Consider the following 8,391-nt stretch of genomic DNA (forward strand, 5'->3'; position numbering starts at 1 on the left):
GGAGAACAGAGAGCACTGTGCTCTGGTTTGGGGAAACATCAGGAAGAAGAACTCTCTGCAAATATTTTCAGGGTCAAGTGGCCTTTATGGCTTCCTTTCATGCATCCTGCCTATGGTTAAATTATAATAGTCAACTAAAGAGAAAGAAAAGATTCCCTTACTGAAGAGTATAAAGTGGTCCCAGAACAATGACTGTTTTCCAGTCTCCCTAGACGTGCATAGGTGACTAATTCTGGATAATGGAATATAATTGGAAATGGCGTGTGTGATTTCTGGAAAATGTCTCTAAAATGAAGGTTATACCCTTTTTTAGCCCTTCTCTGGCTGGACTGCAGACCTGAGGGCTGGCTGAGCAGTGATCTTGTACAGGAGCTGGAAGTTACAGTTAGAGGATGAAAACAGCACAAGATAAAAGGACCTGGCCACAACGGAGGACCATTTCATCCCTGGATGTGTCCCTCTGCATCTTATTTATGTGGGAAGAAACAGACCTTTATCTTAGTCTATGCTACTGTTATTTTGTTTTCTGAATGCTTAATCTGAACCTAATCCTAAGCAAAATGGGTAGTCAGGTCCAAATCCTGAAGATTGTAAGCTATCTTAGTAAATACAACTTTACCTTGCAGGTGGTGGTGCTCCATGAGAGCAATTTAAGCAAGATAGTGACACAGTCATACTTGTACTAAATATTTCTCTGCTTGTAGCTAGAGACTAGGTTTAGGAGTGAGGAGAGGGAAGAAGATCTAAATGAAGCAATTATTTCATATTTGGGCAGTTCATGAGTGTAGACCAAAAGAGAGGGAGGAGGACTCCTATAAAAGTATGAGAATGTCCTGGCCATCCGGGGCCATGCCCCGCCCCCTCCCCCCATTTCAGGCATCCTTGCTTACACATGTGTGTTTCTTCCACAGTTTAAACACACATGGCACTAGACAGAACAAAATTCTATGTCATATGGATGTAGATTTTTTACCAGCAATTTTTCCTCTATTAATAATAAATCCCAATTCCATGGAGGTTGAGAATGAAGAACTATATGAATATACAACTTATGATTTTAAATTTAAAAATTTTAAATAAGGAAATGGTTCTCATTAATACTTTACTAAAAAACAAAGCTATTCCACTTTATCGTAAAAGTAAACAGAAAACTTAACAGGGGTGAGAGTGTGAGTTAACACTGGCGAAAGGCCCACTTTTCAGATATTTCTGATCTTCTGAATTTTAGCTGCAAAAGATAGCTAAATGCCATTTTCTTTTACTTTTTAAAGCTTCCCTATTGAAGATTTCATGTACTGTATACTTAAAATTATACAAATACCATTAGAACACCTTTGAATAGCACAGTCTGAAATACATCAGTTTTATTACTCAAGATACAATGCTAAGCCATTTTATATATACATAATGTATTCTGGCTTTTCATTAACATTAATTGCTGTCCTAATTATCTGCAGTTTGATTTTGTTTGTAAATACCTGCTCCAATAAATAAGCCCTTTTGAAGCATTTCCCTTTCCAAGGTGGTATTGTACAAAAAACAAAACAGAACAACAACCGAAACCTCCTTCAATCTGGTCACAGTAGGTGGCACAATTACAATTGCCTTTGTCTTCAAACAAAGCTTTAAAAAAGTTTTATTTCTGTTTTTGAGTCTAAAAAGATGGAGGATGGTGTGCCTTGAGAAACAGTGTCATCATCATTAATACTGGTATGAACCTATTGCTGGTTGAGTGAAATATCATCGGACTTAGGAAGAATTTTTATGTAGAGATAATCAAGGCAATACATTCTAAAACCTCATTATATTATTTTGGTTTGACACACATGGGCAGGTGACTGTGCTGACTCTATGTGACCTTGGATATGCTCTTCCCGTAGTATTAATCCTGTTCGGATTTCTAGGAGAGGGTCTGATTATCTCAGCTACACGTTCAGATCCATTCCCCTGGAAGTTGCTAAGAGAATGTGCTTGTCTTGACTGGCCATGGCTAACAGCTATTGAAGGGGAACTGTGGGCAAGGGGACACCCTTACTTATGGGTATAAAAGAGACATTTGCATAATTTTCATAGAGAAGAGTGAAAAACATCAGTCTAATAAAAAAAAAGTTATAGAAAACATGCATGCAAGCCATTGACTAATCTAGGAGAAATAGGAATGAGGCTAGAATAATATCATTAATGGGATATAAAGACAGCCATGATGGAATATGGAAAAATGCAAGCACAATGACAATCAGGATAATACAATAATACAACTTGAAAAGAAGCAGTAAAAATAGCCTTTGATGAAAACTGAGTTATTTTTTATCTACATCTCTCATAACTAGCTGAATAGTCTTATGAACATGTTCTGGCACATTCTGGACAACTTGCTTCACAATCAGACTATAGTTTTTTTGTTTTCTTTTGTTTTTGTTTTTTTAACTGAAGCAAAAGTTTTCTCTCATAAATTCCCTTCTTTTAAAAGCTGTTGTTTTTCTTACCAAATTTGCTGTACAAATCTACTTTACTGAGTGCTATAGTGAGCCCCTTTTGTGGTAGTTGTTTACCTGACACCTGCTTTTGGGAAATTTTTTCCCTACCCACAAGAACATTGAAGGTGATCATCATATCCTCTGAGCTTATTGACCTGGATTTGAAGACCTAACTCAGGAGCATCCATGCAGAGGCTTAGCTGAGTTAATCAGATACTGGTTCCCAGAAATTTAAATAAAAAATTTCCTAGAGTTGCTGAACCCTGGTGCACTTATCTGCGAGGTCAAGTACAGGAAGGGTCAGTGTTGGCACCATAAGAAGCCAGAGCTATTTGAAACTATGGGGCAGCAGTAACAAGAGCCTAGCAGAGTATGCGTGAAGAGAGAGAGCAGTAAACACACAGGGAGAAGCAGGTCCAGGTGCCACGTAGCCCCATGGAAAGAAAGAGAGAAGTTGTTCAAGAATCTTTTAGGTCTAGTCAGGCCCAGCTCCCTGCCCAGAGTAGCTGAGACCCTGTGGTCATCTGTGGCAGAATCATGGTGGGCCCAAAAAACATACCCATCCAAATAAAGGGAACCCCATGCCCAGCTGGGGCAACTGCAAGCATAACAGAACCACCATCTAAGTGCTCATTGTCCCAGAGGAGCCAAATGTGAGTTAGTCTCAGGAGCAGCCCCATCAGAATTGTCTTTTACCAGATTAAGTATTTATTGACTCCAAAAAACTAGTCACACTTTAATTTAACATTCACTCTATCAAAACTATCATCGGTGCTTACATGCATGAGAGAGAGGTGATCAGATAGCACACAGGGAGTGAGGAGAAGGACATTATCTGCAGCTAGCTATTTCAGTGCCCTGTGGAGTATTTTTCCACAGGTCAGTTCAGCCTTACTTGGTTCTAGCAGTGGCTGCTGTTGATGAGAATTAGACTTGCAATTCCTCAAACACCACTCCTTCCTTTTCTTCCATCTTGACATACTTTTTAAAGTGTCCTATTCTTACTGTTCACCTATCTAGCAATTAGACTCCTTTATAGATTTTTTTTTTTTACATTTTGGAACCAGCCTTTTATTCTCCTCTTGATTTCTACATCCAATCTTACATTTTAAACACATCCTTCTCTACAAAACTCTTTGAAAACACTTGTGCTGTGGTAGAGAAGAAAATGTGATGACATTCATTGTCCCTAGATTAAAAAGCATTTAGTTTTGACAGGCAAGGATGTTTCCCTGTAAGATAGTAGTCAATATATTCTCTAAATATACTGGACATAAATTCAAATCAAATTAATACATATGAATTTAATTTAACGTTTATTTATTGCATAACTATTGCTTGCATGCACTGGGCACTATAAAAAGAATTAAGGATTCTTACTATTCATCTTCAACTTTAAATTGCTCAAGTTTTCTTGGCTTCCACTGCTCTTGGATAGCATTCATGATCATTTCTTCTGTTCTCTGGCTCCTCAACTCTTCCCTCTTCTCCACTTCCTTCAGCCCCTTGGGTCTCACTTATAAGCGTAGGAGACACAGCACAAACATTCTTTGTTATCACCCTCAGCTTCCTATTTTGTGATCCTTCTGTCTCATCTATTCTGAACAATGTAAAAATCAAAGACAGATGCCATCTCCTTCTATCCTTTCACATGGGGGCTATCAGGTGTCACTGGGGATAAGACTGGTGCCATGACAAATTCCCAGTGTTCACTGTCAGCTCCACTCCCAAAGCTGATTAGAAATAGCATCGTGGGTTCTCCTGCTTCTGTTCAAGCTATTGCAAGCTCTTGGCTCTACTCATTATTTCTCATTTGGACTTGGTTAGAAAAACAAAGGCAGTAACCAATAAATACTAAGTGAATAAAAAAGGAATGGTCCTTCTGCCTGTAGGAACTATAATAATTACAAGCATTTTTGAGCATGTATATACCAGACACATGTTGACTACTTTAAATGCATTATCTCATTTCATCCTCAAACAATATATGCTAGGGACTATTCTCTGGCTAAAAAACAGACTATTAAAGATTAAATAACTTACCTGAGATCATACAGTTAGTAAATTTTGAGCCTGGCATACTCTTAACCACTATCCCCTCTAACTCTCTCTCTCTCTCTCTCTCTTTCTCTCTCTCTCTCTCCTCGTCTCTCTCACACACACGCCCTCTGCAGTATTTTCCATAATACTAATAGTATGGTTTGTAGTATGATCTCTGTTATCTGATTGTGCCATTTTTTACCTTTAAATTCTCCCCAGACTCACTACACATTTATGATATAATCTAAACATTTGAATATGACTCAAAGCAGAGATCTTTATGATCTGGCCCCCATCTACAAGACAACCTTAGCTCCCATCACTCCACTTTTTACACCAGCAATGCTAGACTCTGCATTCTTCCCTGTATGCTATGCTCTCCAATGCCCTTGTGTTTTCTGATCTTTCAAATACTGACTTTCGTTCACTGAGAAAATTCTTATTCCTCCCTCAAGAGGAGATACAAATATAGCCTCCTCTTAAAATATCCCCTATGCTAAAGGAAACATAGAAATGAGAGGCTTTACTTAATTTACAAACTAGTTGAGAAAATAACCACGTAAACATGAAACAGTCAGAGAATAATACAAGTTAGAATATGATCGAGCACTAGATTATATGATACATGTTGTATATATAATGCACCTAGAAAAAGCCTTTGAAAAAAACAAATCTATCTCGGAAGCTAAGCAGGGTCGGGCCTGGTTAGTACTTGGATGGGAGACCACGTAGGAAAACCAGGTGATATAGGCGTAAAAAATAAAAAATAAGGGATTGTAGGCTGACAAGGTCCTGGCAATCTGTGAGGTCAACCTAGGATTGCCTCACCTAAAACAAACAAATAACAACAACAACAACAACAACAAAATAAATCTAGAAGGTGCAGAAGTTAAGGGGTGTAAGACATCTCGATTTAGGAGGTGTAGAGAGAATCGGACAGCACATTCTTCAAAGATGAGGTTCTCAGAATGATGTACAATGCCTTCTCTAGATTTTGTTCAAGTCTTAACATTTCATCTTTCTTTTGGCTTTTTTAATGCTTCCATTTCTACCTCTGCTTTCCTCTTGGATGATACCATCTAGATAGGAGTCAGATTATCTGAGAGCTGCAAATCTGATTTCATTGGCCTATGGAAAGGAATTATACAGGTATTTATACTCACATGTTTTTTACTTCTGTATGTCATCTACCTTGAATGTCTCTTAAAGGAGATGCCATAGGGGAAATCCCTTTCAGGTCTTAGTGTTAGCAAGACTGTATGTTTAACAACTGCCATTTAATCTTGCAGGTACTGTAATTCTTGAAGGTGATTATGCTTCCACTTTTGCTTTGAATAACATGAAGTTTATTGGGAAATTTATGACAAAATAATAGTGGTTTTATTACTTTTATACTTTTATTCTTTCATTGTCTTTTCTTTTGGCTGTATACTTCATTCCTTTTCATGGTCTATATAATCTTGTAAACCAAGTGTTTGTGTGAAAAATTGGAGTGGGGGTGGCAAATCTATATCTATCCAGATATCTCTGTATTATGTAAAATACAAATACTTTCTTAGTATATTTTTTCTTTCTTTTGATACTATCAATTGATTGTAACAATGGTTCTCAATCCTGAGTATGCATGAGAAGTAACTGGAAGGCTTGTTAAGACACATGATGCTGGACTCTGTCCTCAGTTCCTGGAGTGGTTCCCAAGGGTCTGCATTTCCAACAGATTCCATGGCGATATTGATGCTGGTCCAGTAACAACTATTTGCAAACTTGTGAACTAGACTCTTTATTTCTTATATCTGTGATTCTTCCTGGAATACACATCTCCCTTTCCTTCCCTAGGCTAAACTCATATTTTCCCTTCAAAGCCCAGACTCCATTGTGACTATTTGGTGAAGACTTTGTTGAATCCAGTAGACAAAATTAACAACCACCTCATGTGTTTTCACATGGCAAATTATTTGTACCTCCACCAGGCACTGGAAATTTTTGCTGTAATTTATTTCCTTATAATCATCTCTCAGTAGACTCTGAGGGCATAGAGGGTGTCACTCACTTTCATATCACCATTTCCTTGGAAAGTCCCTGACAAACAGTACATACCCAATAAATGTTAGCCGAATAAAAAAAAGAAAGAAAAAACCCCCGCCTGGGAAACATAAATTTTCACGTAAAAATGTGGTAAATTATCAATAAACTGAGTATCTTTGCACTGAGAGTACCGTGTCTTGAGTGAATGCTAATCAGTAAGCATTTGGGTAGTGCCTAGTGAAGATCGCTGACAAAGGCCTGCTTTGCCATTATCCCTCCACGGCACACAGGCTGCCTCTGTCCTGCAGCTCGTTCACCCTCTTGCAGCCCCCTCAGCAATTAGGGGCCCTTGGACTACAATGGCAATGAATGAAGAAACTGCTTTAGAAAATGCTATGTTAAATTCTCTCTGTACACATCTCTGAAGACAGGGGGACTTTTTGTTAGAACCTGGCCACTTATGAATTGATGTCACGAGGGAAGACTTTATCTCTTTCTGTAGTGGGCTACGAGGTCCTCAATAAGCTACTGAATTATCTCACTGGTATTTTTGAATCCAGTGAAACACAACCTTTGCTTTGTTACAGGCCTATTATGTGCCAGGAACTCAATATACATTCCTTAGAACCCTTGTAGGCTTGGCATGATTCCTCTCTTTTCCATAGGTTCACAAGTTCACAGAAGTTAAATAACTTGCCCCCAAATTGCAACTAGTAAGCAGCTAAGATGGGATTGGAACCCAGGTCTGTAAGACTTAAAGCACATGCTCTTCCTGCCCCATCAATAGCTTCAAGAAACTTTAGAATACTGGAGGCAACACAGCAAGGACTATCCTGCAATCAGTGGATCTCCACAGCTTTTGGATTTTCCTCTGAAGAAGAGTTTAGCTGCTAAAAGGAAAAATTAAAAAAAAATAGATAGTACTATCATAGTTCATCATATTGCCTCTTTTGACAAGAAGACCCATCCAGTTTAAACATTTAAAACGTTTAATAAGCTAACTAGCAAACTGCTCTCTGGAAATGTACATCCTCAGGTACAGATAGATAAGTGACCCTGAAATCTTGTCATAATTCAACAATTTGTATAAGTTAAAGATATCGCCCTGTGAATGCTGCTAAGTCCAAGGCCACAGCTACTCTGACACGGCCCTTTCTCCCTACCACCTAGACCTTTATGTAATATGTGGATAACGTCTTTAGCCTGGATATAGAAGTGAGCCAATGTAGACAATCACTTTTCAGTTATCTATAAAGGAATAACATTCGTATACTCCTTTTCCCCAACAAATATTTATTTAGCATCTACAAAGTAATAGGTTACAGTTCTAGAGGGCCAGAGACTCAGTAGTTAGCACAGTTCAAAAAGTCGATGTCTTAATGGAAAATACATTCTTGTGTGGGGAGACAGACAGTAAACCAATATATAATGTACAAAATGGTGACAATTGTATCATATAATCTGTCAAGTGATGACATATAAAATGGCTTCCAAAGTAGCCTTTTATAAACTTTTTACTGACTCGGCAGTGTTGAAGATTTAAAAAAACGTTAACTTATTTATTAAAGAGGCAGTTTAATAAAGTTTATACCCATTAGTATATTTCAGCAAACATTAGGCGAATAGATATGTCTTTGAGCCAGACCCTGATCTAGGCACTTTATATGTATTATTCTACTTAATTGTCATAGCTTCCCTATGACGTAGGTACACTCATTATCTTTATTTCCCAGAGAAAGAAAATGAGTCACAGAGAGGTTAAATAATTTGATTAGATTTAACCCAGACAGTTGGATGCCAGATCTTACACTATACACCACTATCAATGACAAAGTTTGTCTTTGTCACT

General features: G+C 37.9%; 1 protein-coding gene across 16 annotated transcripts in view; it reads right to left on the reverse strand.

Annotated features, from left to right (window-relative positions):
- DLGAP1 (DLG associated protein 1) overlaps window positions 1-8,391 on the reverse strand; it is an 822,162-nt gene that overhangs the window by 318,542 nt on the left and 495,229 nt on the right. The window contains exon 1 of one of the 16 annotated variants that reach the window (XM_023523039.1): window positions 3,858-3,902. The exons of the other annotated variants lie outside the window; for them this stretch is intronic. The gene's annotated coding sequence lies outside the window, so the exon portion shown is untranslated. Of the gene's footprint in view, window positions 1-3,857; window positions 3,903-8,391 lie in introns of those variants that run through there. 16 annotated transcript variants of the gene reach the window in all.

The sequence above is a fragment of the Pteropus vampyrus genome, unplaced genomic scaffold, assembly GCF_000151845.1.
Source record: "Pteropus vampyrus isolate Shadow unplaced genomic scaffold, Pvam_2.0 Scaffold373, whole genome shotgun sequence".
NCBI lineage: Eukaryota > Metazoa > Chordata > Mammalia > Chiroptera > Pteropodidae > Pteropus > Pteropus vampyrus.